At 33.7% G+C, this 17,743-nt stretch overlaps 3 non-coding genes across 3 annotated transcripts; all 3 read left to right on the top strand.

The window, feature by feature from the left end:
- The first annotated feature begins 5,402 nt into the window (after window positions 1-5,402).
- Window positions 5,403-5,477, top strand: TRNAP-UGG (transfer RNA proline (anticodon UGG)). Its single transcript has one exon. It is a non-coding gene; the product is annotated as a tRNA-Pro (tRNA).
- Window positions 5,478-15,515: 10,038 nt separating this feature from the next.
- On the top strand, window positions 15,516-15,586 carry TRNAG-GCC (transfer RNA glycine (anticodon GCC)). Its single transcript has one exon. It is a non-coding gene; the product is annotated as a tRNA-Gly (tRNA).
- Window positions 15,587-17,136: 1,550 nt separating this feature from the next.
- TRNAG-GCC (transfer RNA glycine (anticodon GCC)) lies at window positions 17,137-17,207 on the top strand. The gene has a single exon. It is a non-coding gene; the product is annotated as a tRNA-Gly (tRNA).
- The last annotated feature ends 536 nt before the right edge of the window (window positions 17,208-17,743 follow it).

Here is a 17,743-nt window from a genome sequence, read left to right as displayed (position 1 = left end):
AGAGAGTAAGCTACAAGCTTGACCCAGAACAAGAAAATAGAGTGTAGTCACAGACTCTTCGTCCTAAGAACTATCAACCCCAGTGGAGTCCTAGCTACCATATGATCAATTCCTTAACTTAAACATCATATATCAAAGATGTTTTTATAATTTAAAGTTTATAAATATCAAAGAAGTAATTCAAAATTAATCAAACTACATTTGAAGGAGTTGAAGGGTTTTTACCCACATATTTAGGGGCTTCAAACATGTATAGGAGTAGGAGTAGGAGTAGCCACGATAGGGGTTTTTTTATTAATATACCTTTTATAATATATTTATATAAATATATCATATATATATATTAGTATATATATTATAGATATATATATAATATATATATATATATATTATATATAGTTATATATATATTATATATATTTATATATATATTGCAAATATTAAAAAATAAATACTTCCGATCAGAGTAATAACTGAAACCTTTTTTAAGTTTAACTACGTAACATAAGACTTTCAAAAAGCGACTTTTTTCCATCGGTTTTTGTTTATTCAACACGTCCAACTTTATGCAAACTACAACATTTTTAAGATGAAAGAGGACCCCTATTTAAATAATAGTTTATGAACGACCGTCTCGCCAAAACTTTCTAACTGTTCTCTTTTGTCACAGTAAAAAAATTTCGTACTTTATTGAGGAACCTTAAAGAAAATCTTCAAAGCGGCCTGATCTGTTGCTGATTTTTACTGTTATTGTTGCAATAAATCGCAAATTTGTTCTGAATAAGTTTAGAAAACTAGAAAGTTTGGAGAGAGTGAAGGGGATTTTTTCAAAGGAATTTGACTTTATTGGGGTGTTTTGTTAAACAAACATGATGCCTCATTTTGCGACGATTATTTGAAATGATTCTATGAGATGTTATCTTGATTACCTCTTTTCATGCTTAAATGGTTTACAGACATTTTAAGGAACATAACTACAACACTGGTTAAGAGAAACTAATAATGGTAATACAAATTTTATTCTGTAGAATATGATACTAGTATATTTGTCGAGGCTGCAAAAGATAGCAAGGCAGCGGTTTCCACGAACAAAAATTTTGTTCAACAAAAAAACAAAATTTGGTTTAATTTACTAATGATTTGTATTTGAGAAACGATTTTCGAAGTGGAAATTGAAACGTCAATAAATAAACGTACTTTATCCTTTAATTGTGGCCTATTCCCATTTAAATAGTAATTGCCAGCAGGCATTAATAAATTTGGGAACACAGAAAGAAAAGTAAGACGAGGTAGACTTTTTGTCTGTACACCCCCTCCATTTTGAAGAAGAAGAAACCGAATCATCATGCACCCCCTGAAATTAGACAAAGTAATTGGGGGCACTGGCCACAACTTAATTGATATACCAAATGTTCGAACGATGTCACTCTAAAGCTTGCAAACGAAAAACAAAATACATCAGCAAAAGGTAACGAGCCGCTGTATCCATCGTGTTTTGAACATTTTCATACCAGTAACTGAGGCTTCCGTGATTCAGCAAGTGCATAGTGACCACTAGAGTGGACAAACTATTTTTTTAGGTTTTAGGAAAAAAATTTCATTTTTTTACAGTTACTATTTTCTAATTTTAATTTTTAATATTTCGCTATAAAATAAATTTTCTAAGAAAAAAGATTGTCTTAAAATTATGCATCAGAGGGTTAAAATAAAATGGCAATCTTACATTCTTTATATATTATTTATAAGTAATAAATGACGTTTAATCTTTTATTTTTTGTATATTTTGAATATTTTAATTTTTGCAGTTTGTTGTTAAATACTTGTATCAAGGAATGTCACAAATCAAAGCTTTTATTTTTCTAATTTCTCTGGCCTATTTGGGTGCACATTTTTACGGTAGACTGTATATATACATATTGTTCAAATTTAATCGTTCACATACATAACTAAACAATAACCAAAATAACTTAGATGTTAAATTCAACATTTTTTGAAATTATTATTTTCCTATTAGTTTTTACTAGTTTCCTCCAAATACTGACTAAAAATAGTCATTTAATTCCAGCTTAAACGCATTAGTACATTCTTATCTCGAGAAGAAATCTAATAATATATCTATAGTTTCAAAAATTTGTGTACAAATTTTTTCCTAAAAATTTGTTAAGAATAACTTACCGAGTAAAAGTATTTCACGAAACCGCGCCTGCCATCAAATTTTCTTGGGTAGTTCGGTATTCCATAATCTATTCAGTAGATATACTAATTAAATATTTTTCCTATAAAATATTTCCTGTCTAAGACTTAAAACAATTAATATTCTCGAAATATATTTTAAAGGAAAAGTGTCCAAGGTAAGACGTAATATCTTTCTTAGGTCAGACCGTATAAAACATATTCAGGTATTATTGAAATTCGTATTTTATTAGGACCCTTTTTTAAGTAGAAAGTCGCAAAAACAAGCACGTTTTTTGTGACTACTTTTATATCAGCAGTTTGCAACACAAAACAACTGTTTAATATACCAGTTGGATGTTACAATAACTCTATGGAATTAAATATACAGGTTGGCTCTATGAAGCCGAAAAATATAAACACATGATTTAAAAAGATTTTTTTAATCCATTCGACATTTTTATTAAAAAAAATTATTAATATTTTATATATATATATTTATATATTATATATATATATATATATAATATATATATATATATAATATGTAATTAAGTTTTAATGTTCTCAAAATCCATGGTATGATCTCTTGTCAATTACATGCTCTGCAAAAGCACAAGATGGTTTTTTTAATCTACAATCACTCTTATGGGAAATAATACGATTTTGATAGAGTTTCTCCCGGTTTCACAACATACACAACTTCACATTGAGTACAATTAATGCTTTAATGTACTACATTTCTTTTATTTAATTTATCTATAGAATATTTAGTTTTTGAATACAAATACGAAATAGTTTTTATGTCTTTTGTTGCTATTTTTATATTGTCAATAACCTTTAGTATTTGTATACAATGACAAACATTTGGCTAGCATTTTATAATTATTTATAGCTTCTCCTATGTTTTTCGAAGAGCTCTTCTGGGCTGTATATGGAATGTTTCCGATTTCTTTGAGACCTCTTGGTTGACCTCTTCTCTGACAACTTTTTGTAAGTTGTGGGGTGGACTTCTTCCTATGTGCCAATTTCCAGTAGGATGGGATTATGGTCTTCTGCTCCAGCGACTGTAGTTCCCTCTATGTCTAAAGTCCTGGTAGATTGTTGCCTTCAGAAAAGTGCGTTGGTTCTATTGGCCCGTTCACTGTTGTTCCGTCTTTGTTTTCGAGATAGGCTGACCAGTTTTCTTTCGTTTCTGTAGTAACCGTCATTCCAGTTAGGGGATCTGACGTTAAGGTTTTTAATTACGATTGTTTGTTCTTCTGTGTCAGAGATCTCTATCGAATAGGAGATCTCTGAGTCTGGCATATGCTGATGTGATCCTATTTTAGTTGGTCTCGTTTGTACTGAGATCGAAGTTTCTTCCCATGATACTGAGTTCCGCTGGGTTCGGCAGTTGTGTATGTTTTATACTTTTCATTACACGGTTGCTTGTATGTCCTAGAGTTTGCTCTGTAGCGATTATAAGACAGAACTTTATGTTCTTGCCTTCGTTGAGATTTGTTTCTTGCAACTATGTCCATTTCCATTCTGTTTATTATTTCGTCCTAGGATGTTCTTGTTTGTTCTAAGTTCGCCCTGAGTTCCCATGAGCCTGTCTTCAGATGTCCCCTAACTTTATTCGTGCTCATTATTGTAAAAACATCGTAAGGCTTCTTGCATGAAGACTTGCATCGAAGCCTGCATGAAGGCAAGGAATTCTGCCTGTCTGGCTTTTTGGGATGCCTGGGACCTTGGATAGCTGTGAAATCTGAAGAGTAAATGTACTTTATTGTTTACATTACCTACATGAGCGATGGTGGCAGCGGTGGGTTTACTGGAGGCACGGGCGTAAGTTGGCTCTGACAAACCCTAGCAGTTGTAACACTGGGCTGGGCAGTTGTTTTATAAGTCCACTATTGTGATTTTTATGTGGTCAAGGTATTGTCACCTTGAGTAACTTCAATTTATTTATTCATCTCTGATGAATATTGGCACAGTTTTTTTGTCCTGTTTTCTTGGTATCATATTCGTGATTTCTATGGTCTCTTTCGTCTTGTCCACAGGAATTCTTCCTTTATCATTGCCCGTATAAGATTGTCAGGTAGGCTTCTTACGAGAACTTTGAAAGTTCTGTCTTCCTCTAGATGGAAGACAATCCATTTTATTGCTTTCTTTTTGTTGTACTCTAAAATTTTGGTAAATTTTTCTGTAATACTCTGGATTTTTTGGATTAGTGTTTTTTGCCATTTTTTGTTCTCTGTGATTAAACTTTTTTCCGCGGCTATCTCCAGGATTTTTTTGGTACACTCTGTATTTTATTAGAAGTGGCTTGAATGTCTTCTTCACTACTGGAATTACTTAATCGGGTTCTATTTCCATGATAGATTCGGTGCCTCATTTGTTGTCATTCTCATTTTTCAGTGGTGAAAATTCTTTTTTTTTTCTTTTTTTTTTTTGGTTTCCTTTTTATTTGCGGTCGGTTGGAATTTTCTCATTGATTGCAGTTTGTCTTCTTATTCTCCGGGTTTTATTTATTTGTGGGAGCTGGTACTACCTCTTTTTCCTGTTGTTTTCGCCTTTTTAGTACAGTTTTTCTCTTACGTCCAGTTGTTGAAACACTACTTTTCTATCGTTTCAGTCTTTTAGGCTTTTGATTTCTTGCTTGAGTGTCTTGATTTCTTTTAACAGCTCTTTAGTAGAGATATAACCGCCGTTGTTGCTTCCGTGGATGCTATCTAAAGGTTTTGGTCTATTTTTTGCTATTTTTGTGCATCTTGTCAAGGTCGAGGCTACGAATGGATAACTTAGAGCTTTCTCCATCGCTCTCCTCGTTGTTTGGGGTCCTTCTGTGGCAATCGTTCTCTGTTTCACACTCACTTTCGCTAAAAATTAAAGAAAAAAATTTGAAAAAATTCCCACAGTGGTAGAATTTTTTTTTAATAAAAAAAAAGTTTTATTCAAAAATCTTTTGAAGTTAAATAAATATTTAAGTCGATAAAATTTTTAAAGTCCAAAAAATGTTTCAAAAAAGTCGAAAAATTCTTCTCAATCGAAGAAGTCCCACAAATCACTCACGTAGAAATACCGTCTAGGTCGCCCTACGGATATCGAGCACCTCGTTGTGCACTTTACTACACGTACGTTTACTTGGAAGAATGACAGTGTATTTGAATAAAAGTGAAGGGAGTGATAGTAAAATATTGTTGCTATATATAATTGTTCACTTTCGAAGTAAAAAAAAGTATGGCGGCTCAATGGTCTAGGGGTATGATTCTCGCTTTGGGTGCGAGAGGTCCCGGGGTTCAAATCCCGGTTGAGGCCCATTCTTTTTAATTTAATATTAATCAAGGGACTTCTAATACTTGTGAAAACACTCAAGGTATAATTTTAAATAACAAAAATTGGTTAGGCGAATGGATCTAATAATTCGCAGTCATATTTCCGATCACACAAATACAGACACACACTAAAAGCATAGAAGTGATATTTTCTATCACGTCTTGTTGATACGATCTTCAATTCGAAAACTATCTCACATCAATTCAGCATCTGATTACTTAAGTATCCCAGTGGCAGCCCCTTTAGTAGAACCGTAAGAAAAAATCTTATACAACTTAATAATATGAACCTTACTGAATATGAACAAAAAGCCGGATTTCGAGCTAGAAGATCATATCTCGACAATATTTTTCTCTAACTTGACTAAATGGAAAAAAAAGTATCATGAAACCAAGAACATTGAGCTCTGATTTTTAGCCTAAGAAAAGCATACGATACAGTTCCAGCAAAAAAACTATGGCAAGTCCTGAAAAACTCTCCGATAAATAATATAATCATTTCAGCAATAAAAAAACTCTACAAACAAACCACATCAAATTTAGATTGAGATTATATATTATTTTTGGTTTTTTTTTGTATAACGTCTTACGACGTTGTCCGACTCCCAAACGCCGACTGTATTCTGTCTTGAGTTAGGTCTTCGTCCAGATTTCGAGCGCTAATCGCTTTCCTAACTCCCAGGTTCCAGCTCTGTGGTGGTCTTCCTCGTTTCCTCTTCTCTGGGGGTTGCCACATCATCGTTTTTTTAGGCAATCTTTCGTCCCCCATTCGGCTCACATGCCCATACCATATGAGCTGTTTTCTCACAATATCCTCAACTATAGTGCCCTCTATACCCATTTGTTGTTTATCACTTCATTCCCGTATTCTGTCGGCTCTTGATATTCTCATCGATCTTCTGATTGGCATCCATTTCCGTGGCTTCGACCTTTTTCTTATATTTTTCGGTTATTCTCCATGTCTCAGCTCCATAAAGTAGGCTAGTTTTAACCATTGTCTCATAGATGTTCCATTTTCTTTTCTTTGATATTTCTTTACTCCATAGAACTCCGTTCAAACATGCTATAGCTCTTCGTGCTTGTACAATTCGATGTTCTATTTCTCGTTCGTCTTTTCCACTACGGTCGAAGATGACGCCCAGGTATTTATATTCGTTGCATGGATTTATTTTTTGATTGTCATCGATATCGAGTTGTTCTGCTTCAGCTCCAATTGAGAGGTATTTTGTCTTTTCTAAATTGATATTTAATCCCCATTTCTGGTATTCTTCAATTAGTTTTCTAAGCATGGTATTCCATGTCATCTTTGTCATTTGAGATCACCACCCTGATCATCTGCAAACTGTAAAGTATATATGTAGATCCTGATCGTTCAATTGTATACCGATTCCTTTGACTTTCCTTTTCCATTGTTTCAGAGCTGCAGAGATATAAATCTTAAATAGAGTCGGAGAGATAACAACATCCTTGTCTGAGACCCTTAGTAACTGCAAATTTTTCAGCTAAGAGGTTTCCGAATTTCATTTGGGAGTTTGAACCATAATATAGATCTTTGAGAGCACTAACCAATGTTTGATGTATGTTTGATGTGCCCAGGACTTCCCATAGTTTATTTAGCGGGACTGTGTCATATGCCTCTGAAGATCTACAAGAGTCATATGTAACTCTCTATTTGTCACAATTTTCTTTTCTATAATTTGTTTAAGACAGAAGATGTTATCTGTACATGAACGACCTGCTCGTAAATCCTCCTTGTTCTTCGTCTTCAGACGATTGATAATCTTCCTGTATCAGATCCCGTAGTATTCGACCGCATAGTCGACTCATTGAGCTTGCGACCGAGTATCCTTCTATAGTTTTTTACAATTTCTCCTGTCACCCTTTTTATATATTGGGGTCATATATGCTGTTTTCCATTTATCTGGTGTTGGATGTCCATAATATATTCGTTAAATATCACCGTGATCATTCGTGTGTAATTTCTCTGAGCCATTCTTATTAATTCCGTAGTTACTCCCTCTGGTCCACTTGCTTTTCCATTCTTCATCCTGCTATAGCTTTTTGAACTATGTTGATATCTATGGTAATATGCTCTCCCAGAATTTCGATTCATGATGAATTCATATCTTCTTTAAATTCGTCTATGTTCTCATTTAATAGATGTTTGTAATAATGTGTCCAATCCTCGGGATTTATGGGATTTAGAATCACTTTCTCGTTAGTCGGCTTCTTAACAGAGTTTATAAATTTCCACGCCTCAGTGCATTGTCGTCCTCCAATATAAGATTCTATCTCTCTGCACCTTCTATCCCATATCTCATTTTTGGAGGTCATAATTATCTTTCTAGTTTTCTTCTTCATTTCATTGTATCGGTCTTTGTCTGCGTCATCTTTTGTATTCAACCACTTATGGTATAATCTTTTCTTTTCTGTTACCGCATTTTCGACGTCTTCATTCCACCAAAGCTTGTTTACTAATTTTATTTTGTTTGATTCCTAAGACCTCCTGTGCTGTTTGATGAATACTTGATATTATGTTCCTTATATATACATTTGGTATTTGTTAGTGTTTCGTCAAGTTTGGAGTCCATTTCGATTCTTATATAGTGTGCGGGTGCTCTCATGAATTAAACTGGACAGATTGTACTTGAGGAAGATCAATTCTTTCTAAAGGTTGTTCGTCTTGGCTTGATGAGACACTGTCCTTTAATCTATATGGGAAAACAATTTTTGCCCTGACCATGTGGTGATCTGATCCGCATACTGCTCCTCTCATAGCTCTAATATCTCTAATGAGTATTTGTGAATTTTGTTTAACTATCACGTAATCTATTATAGACTTAAGATTCCTTGTTGGTTGAAACCATGTATATTTTGTGTATGTTTTTGTGACAGTAATATCCGTTAGACGGCATCTAGGGCGGAGAGAGAAGAAGATCTTCAGAACGGTCTGGAAATCGGACGGTGGCAACCCAATGGTTTTAGGGCTTGTATAAAATCGAGGGGAGATTGATCCCTGAAGTCCAGAAAGACAGTCAATCTAAGGATGAAAACCTTAAGACAAATTTCCTGGCCCTCAGTTGGGGGTTGGATCATTGAGCTAGCTCCTTAATATCTAGAAAAAAACTACTGCTAAAAATCCCAAACCAAGCCTCGGAAATATAGATTGAGATTATCCTTACCAAAAGAACGCATAGGTTTGCCAGCAGAGATGCTGTCCTTCTACGGCTGTTTAAAATATATCTAAATGAAGATTTAAAAAATTAAGATCCTCATCTAGTAAGTAGGTAAATTCTCCTCTTTAACTCTAATTTAAAGTATCGTACTCCATGGATCCCAAAAAATCACTGGCTGTAATTAAAAAATATATTTCTGAAGAAGATTTACCAGAAAATCAAGAGTGGAAAACTTACGCTAACGACCAAATACTATACTAAAGATGTATGAAAGTCATAACAACTATTTGTTATATCACGCCTTATTTGTTCCATGTTTAAAGAATGGATGAAACTGAATGATAAAATATTTCAGTCGTAAAAAGGAAAAGAAAAAGACCAAAACGGGCAAGGTTAGAACTTGTTCAAAGACCAATGTCAGAGAAAAATCTTCAGGGAGGACAGAGGAATGACAGACAAGAATTGAACTAGCAACCACAAAACACTATAAAAAACAGGATATATTAGTATATAATAACATATATTATTTTACGTCTACACCAAAATATTTTACTTGTGTTTCATGCGTATTTCCATAACAGTTAAAGTTAGTCGCATGGGTAGTCCTTAAATATAAAATTTACTCAACAAATTTTCATTTTGAAAAAGGATTCATACCTGGAAATAGAAACTTCTAACCCGTTGACGACTACCGTTGAAAAGATTTGCATAAACTGATATTAAATAACAGGTAACGGGATTTGTTGAAGATAGTATCTGACACTGGGTCACTGATGTTATTTATGTCAGGTTTTGTCAGTGTGCTGACTAAATCTCTGCAAACTGAAAAGTCTTCGTTTCACAATAAAACTAAATTCAAAGAACAGATACTTGTAAATATTTAGTTATTATTTACAATGCATTTTATTAACAATGGAATAGAGTTTAAGATGATTAGGATTACTAATAAAGATCCTAACTTACTTTCCAAGAAAAAAAAATGTAATTTCTTTCTGGTTGCTTCCTAAATACCAAATATTGTGACTTTATTGTATGTAAATTAACATATTTATATACTCCATTTGATAATCAATAACATAGTTTTTATTGATATAATTGATTAAATCATAAATTTATGATATTTTTATTATTGTATTGGAAATTTGTCGGGGTGGGTCGTTATACTAATGTGTTCGTTCACTGCTGTTTCGGTTGCGTCATATCACCGGCTACTGTTTAATTTGTATTTGCAGTCTATATTCAGAGAAGCATTAGACGAGGTCCAAGGAGGAATTAAGATTAACGGAATCAGCATAGACAACATCAGATATGCTGATGATACCGTCTTAATAGCAAGGTAACGCACACGAAATAGCAAAATATAATAAATTCGACAGTTCACCACAGCGTAATGTTGGGTTTACATCTAAAAGTTTCCAAAAACCAAAACTTTAGTATTTTCAAGACACCAATAAACGTACATGTGTATGCAAGGGTAAAATAGTAGAACAGGTAATTCCCTAAAATATTTACGGAGCAAATATCAATAGTCAGTGTAATCCAAAAAAAAAAATCCTATCAAGAATCGAACAAGCAAGGAAAGCATTCATGAGCATGAAAACATTTTTTTACAAGATCAGACCTTAGTCTGCAGCTTAGAATCCGAATGATCAGATGTTACGTTTTTTCCTGTCTTACTGTATGGCTGTGAAAGTTGGACAATGGACTCTGAAATAGAAAAAAGAATAGATGCCTTTGAGATGTATAATATACAGACGAATGTTGAGAATTCCATGGGTACAAAGAGTTACTAATGTTGAGGTATTTTCGTGGCATGTGTAAACAAAAAGAATTACTAAGAATAATCAAAGAGAGGAAAATGCAATACTTGGATCATGTGTTCAGAGGAGAAAGATACGAATTATTTCAAGTTATATTGGAAGGAAAAGTACATGGCAAAAGATCAGTAGGGAAGACGCCAGAACTCGTGGCTGAAAGACCTTAGGAGATGGTTCGACCGCCATCCGCAGAAATCGTTTCGCGCAGCTGTCTCCAAAACTACAATTGCCATTTGGATCGCCAACCTTCGAAAGGAGACGGCGCATGAGAAGATGAATACTGACATTTGACGTAAAATTACAACGGACGTAGTCCAACTAGTTGCCTAGCAACGACGGTTAACTGGGCGTGACAAATCTTCCATGTTTGGATCTTTTCGTTGCAGTTTATGTCGAGATGAGTTCGAATGAAGAGTACTTGTGTGACGATCTGTTAAAAAAAACCAAGAGAACTACAGAAAATTGGCTGAAATGCAGATGTAATGAAAAGTTGAGGTGAGGTTGCAGGTCTCACGAGTTAGGAGATTGATTGTAAGTGTAGAAGATTGAAGTGTCTTGGCAAAACATACTTAACGCTCTTTCAATCAACTAGATCAATAGATGCCAAAACATTTATTTAGACTGACTTGATTGCCTGTGTTGCCAGTTGTAAGACGAAGGTCATGACAAATCTGTGGAGAACAAAATCATGATGCTATCTATCGCTACATAGTACGAGTGAAAGAGAGAAAATTAGATATATATATATATATATATATATATATATATATATATATATATATATTAATAATAATAATAAATATAATCTTCCAGTATTGCTCTTGTCGACAAAGAGGAAATACACTTTTATACTATTATAAAAATGTTTTAAATTAAAAAAAACTATCTTAGATGAATCTGTTTCGCATGACCTCTACCGAAATATTTTTAATAGCAAGTTTACCATTTTACTTGAATACACTAGGGCAGATACCTTAAGTAAATGTGATAAGTTTAACGCAAAAATCAAGACTCTTTATTCTGTTGACGATGCAGCACAGATAAAAGTTCTATCTATGGAAAATAAATTGGCACAAAACTCGTGCCCAAGTTTCCCATGATTGAATAAAAGCTGGAAAAATTTTGAATATAAATCAATCGTCATGGACTACCAGAAAAACATTTCGCTACCCAACACTAGCACTAACGATATCTTATTTATAGGAGACTACTTTCTATGTTTTCTTCTCCACATTCACGTACTGTCTTTAGAAAAATCCTGTTTTTTACTTATCCTGAATATGTGTCCAAGGAAAGAATCCGAGGAGGTATCATCGTTTCTGTTCTTCTTTATTTTCAATGAACTACCAACAGAAGTCCGTCATCTTCACATTTTCAGCTGGCGGACAAAATAAAAATTTCAAGGTTGTTCGTCTACTTCATTACATTTTCCACGATATAAAGCGTCTAGATACTATTCAAGTTACATTTCCCAAACAGAGGACATTCGTATCTAGAATGTGATAAAAACATGGACTTGATAAATTTAAAGACTAGGATGGAACTACCCGTAGATTGGATGAATGTGTTACAAGATGCAAGAAAAATGCGAGTTATAGTGGACCGGAAAGTAACGGAAACATTGGACTACTCTTCTGTAAGAAAAATTTGTTTCAAAGTGTCCAACAGCTCTGCAGCAAGTAAGAGAACTTCGAGTGATGAAGAAAAACGCGAATTGGTATAATGCACCACTTATAATAGCATTTGGGAAAGCAAGCACAATAACAAGTAGATGAATCAAATCTGTTGTTTCTAAAAAAATAAAGATAGCGAATTTGAGCTACCAAGTTAAGCATACCATGGACTATTACCAATTTCCCAAGCTAAGTATAACTATTTACAGGTGTTAAAACGATTTTGTCTTCCAAATGCTAAAGTTTTTGTAAAACATTGGCAGTACAAATGAAAAATTTCTATGTAAGCTCATGTCAGAAGCGTTTAGACAGGACATCGTTTGTTTTTACAAGTTATTTGCGACGTTAACGTATTTTTATTTTTTATTAACTAGAATCTAATAATCTTAAGTTTCAATTCTTTTTTCAGATATTAACAAAATAGTAATAAACTACTTAAAAATATTGGCATGTAGTTTTATTTATGTTGTAAGATCGTAACAAGCGGTTTGGTAACGTTAATTAACTTTTCTCTGTAAGTTACTTTTGTGACATCGTTTGTTCTCTTCCCCCTTTTTCCCATTGCCTTCTCATATATAAACTGTTACTTTTGATATGCAGTATCTTTGAAAATAATGTTTTGCTTTACTAGGGGAAACATTATTTTTTATTCTCCCAGGGAATTCACTTCCTCTTTACTTCGCTTTTAAAATGACCATCCAGGTGTAAAAAGCGCTGGACAGTGGTCACTTTATCCCTTCTAATATTAAAACATACTTATCTCATGTGCTGTAACTGTAAAATGGTCATCTAAATCCAGGATCGGTATACAAAACACAAAAACTTGTAAAAATCCAGCTGCCACGCGTTCTAAAAGGGTTATTTTACTGGCGTTCTCCCCACACTTTTCTTTATAATTCGAGGGTAAATACGATGTCAACACACCGATAAATTTTGCACTATTCAATGTTCCAATGAATGGTGATGTCTTCTTTTGTCAGTTATGGGAAGTGGTAGGTATATTTTTGTAGGTCGCAGAAATAAAGTTGAGATGCCGTAAAAGCGTGTAAAACTTTTTTGCTGTATAAATTTTACATTAAAATATTTCGAAGGGTTTTCTTCAAAGTAGATTGTAATTAAATGTGTCTGAAGAATAAAAAATTAAAAAAAATAATTTTAAAATGTTTTTTTTTTTTAAATTATAAGTAATCAACACGAACATTAATGGCTAGGAAACGGAATTAAAGAGATACATACTTACTTATTAAATCTATTAAGGTTCTTCATTATCCACAATAAGGATTGTCGAGCCAAATATGATAATTATGATGAATCACTAATATCTCAAATAAATAATATCTATGAACTGTATTGTTATAATGTTTATTCTTATTGTCTCAGGTGTACTTTTCAACTGTTTTCTTAAACTGACCTAAACGTCAATAATCATACTTCTCCTGCTTCGAATGCAAAAACTCTGAGATAGCGCGTAAGAATTTCTCATTGTAGCTTCTTAATTCTCCAGGTAGTGAATAATATGCCCCTTTGAGGATTTTTGCAATGTTTATTGGGTGAACACTCCAAGGTATCTGGCGTCTTGAATTATATATATATATATATATATATACATATATATATATATATATATATATATATATATATATATATATATAATATATATATATATATATATGTTAATGTGTGCAGCCAAGTTAGAAAAGGAGCATGTTAACTTGGGAAAAGATCACTACAGGAGCAATGCAACCAATTTGTGGCATTAGAGTTAGAAGACCCTGATGGTTTCCAGGGCAACAACTAACAATAACCACGGTGGAAGCTACAGCTACCTGGGGAAAAGAATGCCAAACGTTGAACTGTTTAAAACAAATGGAAAAGGATAATGCGAGTAAATATATACGTTGCCTATAGTAAGTATATACGGTTGCCTTCCATCGATATATCTTTTTTGGTTTTCTGTTTTGCGAGACATGCCATTACATTTTACTTTTATTATTTACTCGCATTATCCTTTTCCATCTGTTTTAAACGGTAAACGTTTGGCATTCCTTTCCCCAGATAGCTGTAATTTCCTCCGTGGTTATTGTTAGTTGTTGCTCTGGAAACCATCAGGGTCTACTAACTTTAATGCCACAAATTGGTTGCATTGCTCCTGTAGTGATCCTTTCCCAAGTTAGCATGCTCCTTTTCCAACTTGGCTGCACCGTACTGAAGACGACCAATAGAGAAACACGTATATACGGTTGCCTTCCATCGATATATCTTTTTTGGTTTTCTGTTTTGCGAGACATGCCATTACATTTTACTTTTTTTACTTTTATTATTTACTCGCATTATCCTTTTCCATTTGTTATATATATATATATATATATATATATATATATATATATATATATAGATATATATATATATATATTATATATATATTATATATATATATATATACATATATATATATATATATATATATATATATATATATATATATATATATATATATACATTTTATATCTGTTCTGTATCTACACTAACTATTCAAGACAAAGTGGTAGAACTGGTGGAGAAATATACGTATTTGGGTCATAAAATGAGGATCAGCAATGATAACCATGATCGCGATATCTAAAGACTATCAAAGTAAACGTTAAGGGTCAAATATTAAACCCTTCCCTCCTACAGCAGGAGTACCCCAAGATTCTAATTTTGCATCCACACTCTATATAATATACATCTATATAATAACAGCTATTTTTCTATACAAGTTGGACAAATTCATTAACTTCTAGCAGATGATACAACTCTCAGTATATCACAAGACACATGCATCGAAAGGTATGTCCAAAATTATATAAACGCCGTGGAAAAGTGGTGTAGGATATGGAAAGGACAATTTTTCTTTATTTAGTCGCATTTAGAAAGAAACATTCTGCGTGAAGTAAACTACAAACACTATGACTACTCCTTCGCGGATATCCTTCGTATATCTAACAATCCAACCATTCTTGAGTAATTTTCATCTTTGTTACATCTTCAAAACTATTAATGTAAACAATAAAAGAAAACAATTCAGTAGTAGCAGAGATGCATCAAGATAGTTACCACAATTATTGTCACAACTTTTTTAATAATACCTGCCTTAGTGGTAGACGCAATTTCGAGACTACAGTCTGAAAAACAATGTATAATTAAAAACTCTGAGATAGCGCGGCCTACACCATATCACAAAAGGATCAAAATTTCACAATAAAGAATAGAAAATATGTCCGTAGCCATTTTATTGTTTAACTTTTACTTTGAATGTTGGTCAAACATTTTATAGTGTATATAATAAATTATATAATTTTTATTTATATTTTATAAGCATCGGTGGTTCAGTGGTAGAATGCTCGCCTGCCACGCGGGCGGCCCGGGTTCGATTCCCGGCCGATGCAATCCTTTTACTCAACATCATACGAAAGTAAGTGTGGGCGTGTGGGATATTATTTAATTAAAAATATTATAAGCAAAGATATCCATACTTGTAAGATGTAAAACACGATTTAATGAGTAAAAGTATTATAAAATCACTATGTTAGAAGAAATTAAATTCACAGCACAGACATTTAAATGTGTTCTAAGTTGTCAGCTTTCCTCAGTTGTCTCCAGTGCTCCAATCTTGTTTTATGTAAATATATTTTCCATCATTGTCGTGTTGTTCTCTCGAATTTTGGTTTGTCTCTTCTTTTGTTTGATTCTATTGTCATGTTTTAGGTGTGACACCTCTTCAGGACATGGTTTGTTTTATTGGGTGTCGGCTCTGGGTTGCTGGGTTATGTCTCACTGGTGGTTTGCATCGGTGGATGATGTTCCTGCGAAGGAAGTTGGTGCCCACGGTGGTCGGAGCTGAAAAGGTTTGAGCTAAAACGGCCCTTTTCAGAAATTATTAGTAAATTAAATAAATTAAGAGTAAAGTGAGTGAATTTACAGTATTATTAAATGTAATATAAAATGTGAGTCGCGGTGAGGGCAGCTGTGGCTCTAACCTACCTAAAGACAGGTATAATTGTGCAATGGGATCGGGAAACCACAGAAAATCGACCCCTTCCTGTCCATAGCAGAGCTCTAAATGAGCTATTTATCTATTGTGGTAAAAGAGTGGAGTTTCCTCCAGAATGTTGATGGATTCATCAGGGAGTTCGTTGCTGACAAAGGACAGCAATTTAGTGGGGAGGAAGGGGAGTTTTCTTTTGGGAAATCTGATAAATACATTGCCAAATATTAGTGTGACTTTTTTTAAATCTAATCTTCCGACCACCGTATCGGTGGTCTTCTTCTTCTTCACGTGCCATCTCCGCGACGGAGGTTGGCAATCATCATGGCTATTCTGATCTTAGATGCTGCTGCTCTGAATAGTTCAGTTGATGTGCATCCGTACCATTCCCTCAAGTTACGCAACCATGAGATTCTTCTTCTTCCTACACTTCTCTTGCCCTGGATTTTCCCTTGTATAATCAATTGAAGTAGGTTGTATCTCTCATTACGCATAACATGCCCCAGGTATTGCAGCTTTCGTGTCTTGATGGTTTCCAATACTTCCATTCTTTTGTTGATTCTATCGGTGGTCTACCCCTACCATTATATTCCTGAAATCTAAAACAGCATTCCATTATAGGTACGTTTAGTCCACCTGTCGACCATGTCGTCTCTGTTTTGGTCCTTATAATTACAATCATCACTCTATCTAGAACACTCCCAATAAAATTAAAATATATTGTATATAGCTAACCTCGAATGTGAACTATATACTTGATATTCTGTGTTTATATTAGCTGTGTATCAGTTAAAACTCGGTTTTTCCTCATCTACTATATTTTTGTCAAATTTACTATAATAATTTTACGGCCCTGGTACAATAATCCCACTCTCCAAGGTTGCTAACACTGGGCATAATAATTATGTCATTGATGTCGGTGCCTGATATAATAATATTAAAATATGCATAGCATCGGTGGTTCAGTGGTAGAATGCTCGCCTGCCACGCGGGCGGCCCGGGTTCGATTCCCGGCCGATGCACACTTTTTTACATATTTTCGTAAAGATGTACGAAGTCCTACGGATAACGATTAAGAGCGTAGGCGCAAAAAAATTTCGACCCAATGCTTTTTAAATGCATTCATTTTTTTCGAATCCTGAAAAAACTAGTAAATATTTTTGAAAAATTTAAACGAAGAATGAAAGATTACATTATTACTGAGGGCCGAAAGTCCCTGTAAACTTCTATAATGATTATTTTAATAAGTTACAGGGGTGAAAAAGAAGAGAAAATTTAGTGTGATTTTTAATTTCAAATATCTCATTAAAAAAAAAAAAAAATTTTGTAGTAATATAATCTTTCATTTTGCGTTTAAATTTTTCAAAAATATTTATTAGTTTTCTCAGGATTCGACAAAAATGAATGCATTTAAAAAGCATTGGGCCGAAATTTTGCGCCTACCCTCTTGTTCAAAGTCCTATTTATTAGTCTTATGGGAAAGAAAGAAAGGATAAAACGGTGAGCCACTGAACACTGGTCAAAAAGCAAAGTAAAAACGAAACAACATAAAAGCGAC

The sequence above is a fragment of the Diabrotica undecimpunctata genome, unplaced genomic scaffold (assembly GCF_040954645.1).
Source record: "Diabrotica undecimpunctata isolate CICGRU unplaced genomic scaffold, icDiaUnde3 ctg00000995.1, whole genome shotgun sequence".
Taxonomy (NCBI): domain Eukaryota; kingdom Metazoa; phylum Arthropoda; class Insecta; order Coleoptera; family Chrysomelidae; genus Diabrotica; species Diabrotica undecimpunctata.
Note: the sequence above shows the minus strand (reverse complement) of the source record. Positions and strands in the feature narration are given on the sequence as shown.